Source organism: Rissa tridactyla, chromosome 1 (genome assembly GCF_028500815.1).
Source record: "Rissa tridactyla isolate bRisTri1 chromosome 1, bRisTri1.patW.cur.20221130, whole genome shotgun sequence".
Classification (NCBI taxonomy): Eukaryota; Metazoa; Chordata; class Aves; order Charadriiformes; family Laridae; genus Rissa; species Rissa tridactyla.
In genome coordinates, this window is record NC_071466.1 from 94,763,023 (window position 1) to 94,775,694 (window position 12,672).

The following is a 12,672-nucleotide window of genomic DNA, read 5'->3' on the forward strand; positions in this document are numbered from 1 at the left end:
TATCATAATCTGGTTTATTAGCAAAATACAGGCTTAAATGCCTTCAGCCACGACAAGCCGAAAGAGTTTTGACAAAACTTGAGCAGCATAAAACTGGGTTTCATCCATTTAACTATTCAACCTCCACTTTGAATTTTAGGTTGAGAAAGAATACATCCAAAAGTGGTATGTAGTGAGACTGGTCTCATCAATGTAAAAAAATGCAAATTTATTATATTTTATTAAAAATGTGAGTTAAACCAAATTATCTTTAAGTGTTTCAGATACCTTTTCATACCTACAGATACCTTTTGGGACTGAAATTTTGCACCATAAGGAGAGTAAGACACAGAATTAATAGTGCAAACAAAAAATAAATGTAACTGGAAAATCCTGTGTTGTTCCAATTCAAGATCATGAATCTAGTTAGAATTATGTATTATAAGACAAATGAAAACACTTGAAATACAACTTAGCACAGAAAATCCTGAGCAAATTAAAAGTGGATGGCGACACAACGCCTTGTTAGTCATTTAAGTTCGTGGCGGTGGCTGGGCAGGGGAAGCACTACAGACAGAACTCTGGTGTTTCCTTTTAGCTGATTTTGTGCACTGAAAGGAGAAGAAAGCAACTCTGTCCTGTCTCCAAGACCTGAGCTACGGTCAATTGCATGGTGCTGCCAGGTAGACCTACTCGTTTCTTAAAAATACTCTGCACTCTTCAAGAGAGGATTCCTTTTGCAACATCAGCTGATGGCCACTGCCTCAGGCCATCCGTAAGGGTCAGAATAACCACAGAGTTACAAACCCGGTTTGAGCCCTGACACACACATCTTGCCACCCCTTTTCACACGGCATGAACTATCATCCTGTCACAGGCAGTACATTTCAAACAGACACTCATTTATGAAGTACAAAATGCTGAGTTAGCCTAATGCATTTTCAAGCCTCACACACGAAACTGGACTCTGTAAGCAAATGTATTCATCAAAGTCATTTTACATATAGCACTTGTGATGCCCAGATGACATATGTCAGGATGATCCCATACTGTTCACTGTTCCTGGGATGCCCACGAGCCCTCACCTCCCTGGGGATTTCCTCCCTGTCTGTAGGCTGGGAGTCACTGTGGCCACAAGTCTACCATTAAGAAAAGCAAGACATTAACATACACCTTGCTCACTTCCAAAGTCTGTCCTGCCACCCCTTACCTCTGCTGTAGCCAATTTTTGATGTTTTCGAAATCTCATCAGTGGTGCAAGACAGTAAAAGTACTTTTGACATGCTGAGGATAAACTTGTATTGCATTTAACTACGAGATACAGCTATAACTACTGCGCCAAACCAGTGTTATTAGTATTTTAAATTAAATGTTGCTAATCCTATTCTTTCTAAGGGCCAGGAAGGAAAAAGACAGACTCTGAGGTCAAAAAGAGATCAATGCATTCATTAAGTCTGACTCACCGATGCAGCAGATGTACCAGGTGTCTATGCTTTTTAAAAATTTATCAGCTTTTGAAACAATTTCAGCTTTACAAATCCCCAGCTTTACAGGACTCTGTCTATTGTTTTCACCAGTAAGATCTCCCAATTTTTTATTGTTCTCATTACTAGGACATTCCACGCAAGATTACGTATTTCTCAGACTTAAATTTTTAGGCACTAGCTCTTGATGCGTGTTGGTCAGCAAAACTGAGACCACCACTGTCTTTTCAGTATTCTTTAGTGAATGACCACGTTCATTGGCCATTTTTTCTTTGGCAAACTAAACTGATAGAGATACTTATCATTCATACGACAGGGCCTGCTCTTCCAGTCCCCCTTGCTTTTAGTGAATTTCTTTGGTTTTCTTCCAGTATTTCAATACAGTTCTTAACCTCCAAGAACCAGATCTGTGAACAACATTCTAATAGCAGCACTACCAGCATTATTTGCTTTCTGGTTGTGTTTGACCGTTCTTTAGCAGTCAGGGACTGTATTAGCTCTTTTTACCGGTGTCACACTGACAGCCTATAGTAAGACATTAGCTAGGATAATCCCAGTCACATTAGAGAAAGAAAGCTCTCCCACTCCAAAATGAACTGCCTGGCATGTAACCAATCAATTCTGTAATAGTAACCACATGTATTATTTGTTAGTCAAAAATCTTTGTTTCATATCCAAAATTCATCAATAAATATTTTTTTAATGATATTTCCATAGAGATCTGAAGAAACGGTATAGCTGCTTCTTTACTCCTTACTTCTACTTCCTAGAAGACCCACCGGGTCAAGAATTTCAGTGCCCCATACATTGTAAAAGTATGCTGGACTTTCCTATAAGCATTTTTTGCAAATTTTCATACTGAATTAGATTGAAAATTATAGGCAGAGTTAAAATGCACCTTGAAAATTCATTATGCAGTAAAGTCAATAATATACTTTAAATCTAGCTTTTCCTTTTACCTTTTTAACAGTATTTTCAGCTCAGAAAATAATACAAGATAATGCATAATCCTATAGGACAAAAGCTTACGCTATTCTTTTCAAGTCCTCAAATCACACACTCTTTTAGTCTAGCTTCTGTGTTTCTTACAAGCACCAGACACCTCCCTACCACCATGCTCACCCAACATCAAGATCTTTAAAACATCATTATCTGTTTCCAGCCCTACGGAAGTTCACACTCAGGATAATAAACTTCATGGGAAGAAGGGCAAACCAGAAGTAACATATGAACAATGGTATTTTAAATATTTTGAGAAATGTTTACTGGTTTGGATATTTACCCCCATATGAACACATGCTGACACGGAAAATCAACTAAGGAGACTCTTCTTCCTTCCCAGCATCTCTAACTGGAAGAGGTAGTCCCCTAGTACTTGTATCACATATAGTTATTTGCAAAAATGTTCGTGCAGCAAAATAACATATTCATAGAACCTGTTACTAGCATCCGTTATTAAAGTCAGTATATCTTAGCTGCTTACAATTCATGCAGAAAGTAGAACGTCTAGATGATAAAGCAAATATCCATTTACAGAAGATAAGAAAAATATTAGCTCTGAAAATAAAAACCTTACAAATTATAATTCAAAAATAAATACAATTAAAAATCTTTAGAGAATAAAAACAATATCAATTGAGCAAACGTACTAAACAGTTATTTTATCTTTACCTACTTAAGTGATTTAAAACATACAACTTATTTAAAATTATGCAATCATTCTTCTAAAATGACTAACATCATTTAATTAATTTTTGAGAGTGAAAGTATGTATTTATCTAGTAATACAAATATGATTAAATACATCCCAGTGATTAATGAAATTTAAATTACAATAATAATTTCGCATGCATAAGGAAGGAGGGTACCAAAAGAGACTTATTCGGTTGTGGACTACACAGAAACTGCTTGAAGTTTTTATAGAATTCAACCTTATCTGAATCCAAAATTAGAAGCAGATGTCAGCAGAATAAAAATGTAATTATTCAAATAGGCTAGAGAAGATGCATTTTTTTCAAGCATTCATTTTCATTCATATCACTGAGCTTAAATGAGGTCTTAGTAAGTATTGAATTTTATTATTCAAAAAGTGATTGTGTGTGGTCACTTAAAAAATTGATTAATCCTCTGTGATAGCAGCCAGACCAACAATAAAAGTTACGTTTTTCTTCTAATGCAGTAGAACAAAATTAAACATTATAGAGTAATCTTACCAGAGCTCTGCATTTCACATCTATCTTTCTTTCTGGTGCTGCAGGTATGCTGTTAATCTTTAAGGAGAACCACACTTTACAATTTGAAGAACGTCCTCCTATGTTAAAAAGAACAAAATTCCTTACAAATCATCTCATGAGGTGATCAGTCCTAGCAGCATTCAAATCAATAAGAAATTTTGACTTTTAGTAGAAATACCAGTCATTGTTCACATTGAGACAAAGCAAATCATGAACTGATTTAATTGCTGTCAACCAACTGCATTATCTAATCCCTTCTCATCTGGATTCAAAACAGTAACAAAATCAATTTATACACAAATGGCATGAAAATAGCACTTTGGAAAATTAGTTTCCCAAACTATCAAATTGGTTTAGAATTTCAAATATCATTGATTCTTAACTGTTTTTCTTCAACAAAGACAATGCTAAAAAGTATTCTGAATCATCGTTTTATTATTAAATGCTCATCCACCATAGATTCAAAACTATGTTATCTATTAAACAGAGCAGAATTTTCAGCTACATAGAGTCCATCCTCAAAGATACGTTTGAACAAATATTGATTTATACTGCAATGCATTTTTCATCAGGTTTTCAGACAGGATGCCCTGAGTAACTGTGATAACAAACAAGTTGGCATTAAAGAGACCAAGAATGCTCAAAGACGGTAAATACGTACATCAAAACATTCCTGCATCAGTATTATCCTATTAGATCAGATTCATTATCTATCTTATCCCAAGCTCTGTTATCAACGACTAGTAAAAGTTTGGCCAGAAAAAACATGTAAGTAACTCTTGTAAACCCACATTTAATTATGTGATAAACTGGAGAGAAATTCAGATTTGATTCCTTTCAATATTTTGTATTATCTAGTTCAAAAAGGAGACATGGGAAATTCTAATGATATGTACGGAAGCTTAAACGCATCAGAGACTCCCTTTGAATTTTGGAGATCATTTATGAAGCCACAGAAGACTACTTGTCACACACATGCACGTACTTGTGAAATTGTGAGGATAAATTTTAAATTCTGCTGATGTTGATGATTATGAAACCCTTAAATAACTGGGATTTGCATTAATGGTACAATTAAGGCCAGAAACAGGGATGTTTTAACTACCAGTAACCATGGGAAGCATAGGCAAGCAGCTGTTTGAACTGGGAGCAGTCCATATCAGACTGAATGTATTTTTATAATTTTATATCATAGCAGGCAAAATCAAATCAAAGTTAGTTCATATAACATGACCTTTGCTATATAACAGAACTTAAATTCTGTTCAGTTACATAGTATTGTTGTTGTGCAATTTCAGTCAAGCAATCTGTGTTTTTCTGAAGGATATCTTCCAGATAGACTTTGAGTTTTGATTTGAAGATATCCACAGCAGTTTGTTCTGGCGGCTAATTATTGCCATTAGAAGACATTTAAATATGAGTCTAATATCCGATTTCCATTAGATTTGCTTCAATGTCTGTCCAAAAGATCTTGTAATGACTTTCTATGATTTAAGAGATTCAACACTAAGGATCAAGCATTTAGAACATGGTTATGAATGGTAATAAAATTAGCTCTTCAGTCTTCTTCAGGTAGGTGAAAAAGGCTGAGCCCAAAGTCTCTCATCATAAGGCCTGTTCTCCACAACACAAATATTTCATGTGGTAATTTTTTTACAAGTATAAATGGTTGTTCAGCAACTTTTTAAAATGCGTACACAAGAACTTCTTGCAGTATTCCTGTTTGTCAGTATATTGTATGAGATGAAAATAACCTTAATCCTCCTACTCACACTTCCCTGAATTATACACTAGAGAGCTACATTAGTTGTTTCTGTTTTACCACAGCATTTCTCTTGGGAGCTCTTACTGTTTTCCTTTTCTGCTGTGACCCCAGCTCTTCTCAGACCCACTGCTTGCTTTGTTGCAGTTTCTCATTCTGCATATATGACTTCTTTATTTCTAAACCCTATTTCCAATAAAACTGTGTCTGACTGGCCTTAATTACATTACTTTCTTTAAATCTTCACTGAGTACATCCTGTATTAACTTACTCATTCTTTTGTTCAGGCTAATTTGATCTGCATACAATTTACTGTTTTTTAATATGAGCAGAATATTACCGTCTTCCAGTCTCTGGAATAGCCTCAGTATCTTAAGATCTATAAGAATTAACATCATTGAGGTAAAGACATCTTCTGAATGTCCATTAAAGGATTCTGGCATGCACATGACCCTGAGTTTAATCAATTAAAAAAAGTGAAAAAAAAAAAAAGCATACAGAAGAGAGACAACTTCTGCAAGAACGGAGGATCCCCTTACACCAAAAAGAACAAGTCACCTGGAACCTGAAATAAAAGTTATCAATTAAAGATGAAAAGAAAATCAAAAGGTGCCCATAGCTTGGGACATCACACCCTTAAAGAATGCAGTCAAACTGTAGGAAAGGGTACAACAGAAGTCTGTAAAATTCAGGTAGGAAACAACAAAGGCAAATGTCAACAGTAAAGTTCCACTTGCACAGGATATGTGATTAAACAGCGGAACAGAGGGATTTATTAAAGTAAAGCAATACATTCACGAATTAATGTTCTGTACTGTTAAGGAAAATAGAAAAGAGCATGAACTGTTATTTACATAGAAAATTAACAAGGCTGCCTCCCTGTCCCCAAACCTCCAAAAACACCCATAAAAAAACCCAAAAAAAACAACCAAACAAAACAAACAAACAAAAAAACTTTGAGTGACAACTCGCGAAAGACTTAAAAGCAGTAGCAAAATCTTTTCAAACCCATCCGAAGCTGGTAGCCTGTCAAACTCAGAAGGCCTGATAGATGATCAGGGTGGAAAAGGAATGCCCAAGTAAGATAAGGCTGCAGCAGAAAATGTAAACTAATGCTTTGCAATAGTGTTTGCTATAATGGAGTTTGGGGGCTTCCTCCACCCACCCTAGAGCTTGTTTTCAGGGGAATGGTCAGAGGGACTCTCCCAAATTAAGGTTTCAGCAGGAAAGGTTTTGGAGCAGACTGATAAAGAGTAAAATAGCAAATCACCTGGGCACGAGAGTTTCTGCCCAACAATTCAAAGGAACTCAGGTATGAAAGTGTGGTGGTGCAAACCGGCATGTGACCTGTTGCCTAACTCAACTTCAGGTACAAAAAAATAAAAAAGCAGAGAATGTGCTGCCAATCTGCTGCCAATTTTTACACAGGTCTCTGGGATAAGCTGAGAAATTACATATGTGAGTTTCTTTACGTATTCCAAAGAAAATTGTTAAGAATCACAATGCGGGACAGACGCCATAACACACAAAACTATTGGGATTCTTTGCAAAGAGAGCAGCTGTGTGAATAATGGAAAACTGGTTTATATAGTACCCTGTTTTTCCAAAAATCAATTTCTAAGATCCCTTTACAAAGGCTTCAAAGGAAACTAAGCTGCAGAAGAGGGAAAGTTAGAAGATGAAAGTTAGATGAAATACAGAAACCGAAGAACAAGGAATGGCTAGCTCTCACCATGAAGAGAGATAAAGAACGAAGTGAAAAGGCTTGCTTTTGTTCTGAAAAGTCCTTAACCACTTTTTCTCCATAGCACAAATATTTTAAGTACCATATCCTGTCTCTAACAAACTGAACCACTGGAAGCATACCTCCAGGGTGCGAGAAGTACTTTCACTTTTTCCCTAATGCACAACCACAAGTTTTATGGAACGACTTTGTTACTTGTCATTACAACGACAGCAATTAACGCATACACACTATTACCAAGATATTTTTCCGTATAGACTTACAGCCTCCTCTGTTAACTTTGATGACAGATTTTTCCTCTGTATTTTTAGCTTTCCTTAATCACTTCTCTGTAGTTCATAATTGCATCAATGTAGAAGTTATAATCTCCTTGCCTTTTCTCTTCTTTCTTTTATATACAAAATTATTGATTCTGTTTACACAAATCGCTTAAAAATATTCTAATTCCTGATGTGTCTCAAAAGCAAAACTTTCAGGTCGAGTTGCTTTCTTTTTAGTTTTATCTTCAAGAGTTTTGAGCTATTAAAACTTTTTTTTTTTTGGTAAAGAACTCTTAAATTTTTTTTGTACTTTTTATGCACTTGAATGTTTAGATTTTTTTCTGTTTAAATTCTCCTCAGTTTTGGAAAATCAAGTATTTTTTCAGGCACCCTAAATAAACAACACAGCCCACAGATTACCTTTCTGGAAAACAGGTATCATGTTTGGGAGTGAATATCTTGTATGCATTTTTAAGTGATATTACATATATTTAGGTACTTTAGATCATAACATTATTTGCATAATATTATGCAACAGGCACTTCCCTAAAAATTGCCAAGTACTTTAATCAAAAGCATTTCTTAACACATGGAAAGGACCTAGCAATTCTCTGCTGAAGGAATCTTTCCATTTCTTTGTGCAGCTGAACTCTTCACAAAACAAACATTCCTGCAAGTATTGTTTAGTAGTAAGCCTTGAAGTTGTGCAAACTTTGACGTTCCGTTAACTTTTACTGAGTGAAAACATAGCCGAACGGTTGCTGTGCTGCCCACTTGCACCGTTAAAAACATAAAACCTAGGGCTTTGCCCACACCTAGCCCTAAACCTGATACCAAATAGTGACGTTATAGATGAGTCCCACCGTCAGGTCTTTATCTGTATAATGGGCTAGCCCAAAGTCAATTTATTTGAAGTATCCTCATTCTCAAGTAATTGTAGCCCAATTTTACTGTGATTTTTTTTCTCTTGACAAGGCCACCCACAAGACAGAACCTGGCTCTGACCCAGAGGAATACTCAGGAGTGACTTCCAAAGTTATAAAAATCTATTAAAGCTTGAGGTCCCTGAAAAAATAATGAATATAAGCAGATTAAATTCACAACAATCGCTCTTGACCTTTCCGTTAGTTGTATCTTGGCATTTCTGTTTCAAACCTGAAGAAGAACCTGCATGGCTGAAAACAGATCTGGTATTAGAACTTCATTTGCTAACATATAAAGCAGAAAGTCGGGGGAGGGTGGCTGGGGATTTCTTTTGCTGTTTTTGGTAAGGTTTTTTTAAAGAGTTTTACTTTACCAGACAGTAGCTGGGAAAACAAGGCTGAAACATCACAGGCAATGAAGATAATCTCAATACACTCATGCTGAAACAGAGGTGGCTCATTCCCAACTTACAGAACAAGATTGTATCTGTCTGTTTCTGTTTCCTGCACACCTTGAAAAAACAGGCACAAAAAAGTAGACACTCTTCTTTTTCTCTCTACACCAGGAAATGTTTATTCTAATACAAAAACATTCAAAGTTGATGACATTATTTTGAGATGATGCCTTTGCAGTGTCTCAATGCAGAACGTCATGTTCTTAGAACTCTATGAACAACCCAAAACAGAGAATACTATTGCAAACACAAGTATAAACTCACACTTACCTGTATAGCCACTTTTATAAACTTGTATTGACATTTTTAATGCATTTGAAGTCACTTCTTAGGGCCTGAGCACCGTACTTTGATGTGCTATGAGACAAGCCCGGTTTGACTTTAGGCCTATATCTCTTTATCGTCTCACTCTGGGGCTTCAATGACAAATAAAAATCCTTAGCCTGCTTTATGCAATCATCAGTTCATGATCTTGTCAGATCTCATAAAACAACCAAAACAAGGTTTAGTCAGTACTTTAGAGGGAAATCACCACAAAAAAGGAGTGAGCACAACTCTTCTGACCATAACAATGCATCCACTTAAATATTTAATTTCCACTGTCTTCTCTTTTAGTCCCTCCCTTGGTCAGTAGGCTTTCACTCTTGCTACTTAGGGTCAAGCATCTGTCATTAATGGCTAGGGCTAGCACCTTCCGTATGTTAACTACTGCAAATTCAATCAGCGTCACTATAAAATAACTTAGTTATTTTTAGTTTTTTAGAGCTTTCCCTGATTATTTTGCAATTTTTTTTTTCCTGTATATGGAAGCATTGAAAGCTGTGTACTTTCTATTATATGTAGTTATCCTGAATTTGAGGGGAGAAAAAAAACAAATCAAACCAAAACCAGACATCTTTCTGTATCCATTCCTTAACAACAAGTCATTTTCTTCAACTACTATTTATCTACAGTAATTATGTTTGTGAATAGAATTTACAATTTACATGAAAATGAAATTTGAGCCTTCAATAAATTTTTGAGGTTAAAATTTTCACAGGTATCCTCCAAGTCTCATTCCAGCTTATATGATGTACCAAAATCATGAGTTTTACTTCTGGAGTTGAATATCCTTTTGTAATCCCGTCATTGGTGTCTTGTCATACTTCTTTTTAGTGATGCAAATAAAGTCTTCCTCCTGTGCATAATCTCTGCATTTTATTGTGCAATTTTTAAAATATTATAAAATTCTGCTTAACAAATCACCGTTGTAAGCCATACATACACTTTTAGTCTTATAGTTTTTATCATGTCCTGAAGAGTTATCAGTTGTGAAATCCCCTTCCTTATACTCACAAGATTCTTTTCTCTACTCACTTGGATAAGAGTACGTTACTACCATACCAGCCACAAATGGAAATTTCTGTTCCCTCTGTCCCCTTTCCTTGTCCTTTCCTTAAAATTACTTTTCATCCGCTGTCTGCTACACCAGCCGTTAAATATGCTGTCAAGCATCAGCGGTTAAATATTGGCTTAAAAATAGAAAAGATTCTTCTCTCCTGATTAGGACATAGCTGCCTATCATTCAGCTGAATTACACATCACTGATGGTGAAGGAAGATTTGGCTTGGGCTCCTGAAAACTGTAGACTTCTAGGGTGTTCTGGGGAGGGAGGCGGGGTGTGTGTGTGGATATGGACACGATGGGGAAACTAGAATTGTACTGCTAAATAAAATTAATTTATTTGAAATATTTTATCCTAATTTTACAGGCTTCTCATATCGGCATCAAAAGTATGATTATATGATCAAAAAGCTAAATTAAAGTGATATTTTCAAATTCCACGTGCACTCTTTCCACAGCATTTTTTCCTAATATTTGTCAGAGCTAATATAGCAACCAAAAGAAATAAATCAGATTCAATTCCAGCTTTAAATAAAACAACAACAACACTGTTAGATGTGTCTTTAAAGGTATGGTTTTTAGCAACAACAGCTAAAGGAATAATACAGCTTTATTTCATGGTTCTACAAAAAACTTTCCAGGCTGGTATTTACCTAAATTCTCTTTAAGTGTGTACCCTTAATGCTGTATACAACTGTACTTTACGGAATGTAAAACACAAATTTAAAAAGACTTTTTGTCTAATGCACTACAATATGTAAATATGTAATAGTTTTCAATACGTAAAGTGCTCACCATGGCTAGCACAGGATAAATCAAAATTTAGACTTCATTCTGCTCACATGCAAACAAAATGTCTATGAGTAACCAACGCCCTGTAGAGTCATCTCTGAAGGGCAAGAACTGTTGTTCATGAAAAACGATCAGTTAATAATTACATCTCGTATTAATTTATATAAAAATTATTTTTTCTAAATCAAAATGGGAAAACTAAATAATGTGGCATGGATTGGCTATTAAGCACATGTGATGATTTATGATCCTTGTTTTTCAGATTTCACTGGCCTTAGCAATCTAAGAATTACACTAAAAAGACCAAACATTTCTGTAAACTTTTCCTGATAATTTAACTTTCTCTACCATGTTAAATTCGCAGATTTTTTTTGTTTTTTTTTTTTTTAACAGATTATTGATTACTTCAGACTCCCTTACCATAAACCTCAAAGTTTATTCCAGACACAAAACTAGTGACAATAATCTGTCCAAAGACATATAAAGTCTTTACAATAAGGTATTGAATACTTCTTTTAACAGTGTCTCTAGATAAGTCTAATTGGTTCATATGTCCTAGGTAAAAATCACAATTTTCCTGATAAGTAGACCCATCAGTCCACTGAAAACTATTTATAAATTAAATTCTATCTTAAATGGCTCTAGATATCTCTCTCTACATTTAGTTTCCAAGTGTGCAAAACCTGCACCTAATTCTTGGAGAAAACTGTAAAAACACTAACACATTAAGAAAATGTTGCAATCCTGTTATGTTATAAACTCAAATTGATGCAACAACACAGACAGTAACATTTATTTTTACTGTTTGAGGCATAGATTATCCTTGGAAAGCCAATGCTCCTACGCTTTTCTCTTCCAAGGACATTATAATTTAGGGTTGTCACCTTTAGGCTTGAGCTCACAAGTTATCTCACCTAAGGGTTACACTTTTCCAATAAACGTCATCAATATCTATAGCTTTTTATAATGCTTTTGCATTACATGGCAAGATAAACATTGCTCTCAGCTGCCGTTTTATGCACATAAACACATTTGAGTAACCCTAACATTTCAATGAATATTCATTTAATGTATCTCTTACAACATACCTTGAAAAAAATATTTCATATTCCTCAGACATTAATCTTGTTCTTAAAGGATATGATGTTATAATTCGCTTAGAGCAACTTTCATAAATTTAGAGTGTGCCTTGCATTTTGTATCAAACTGAGGTCATAGACAGTACTAAAGCAACACTGAGGTTGGAAGATTGCATTAGTTTGTCCACCTAAATTGCAGGTGATGTATGAAAGTGGTGCACTTCAAAATGCAGCAATTCTAAATGAAATTATGATGCTTTCATGTGTAAAAACGTACTTAATATCTAATTAGTTCATTTTTTTCAAGTTAATATAGTACAGATAGACAGGATTGGTGAAGAAAAGCATTCTACAAGAGGGAAAACTACAAGCTAGAGTAGGGTTCCTTTTCTTTAGGACTTGTCCTAAAGTAAGTAATGACCGTATCTCCAAAGCCTTTTGTCACTTGGGAAAATTTGGAAACAGAAATGAGAACAATTTTCTAAAATGTAGTATCAAATCCACATTTTGGCCCTTGGAATTAGCTGCGATCACCAGGAAACAAAGCTCTGAAAAAGTGTCTGATCTCTTTGAAGTC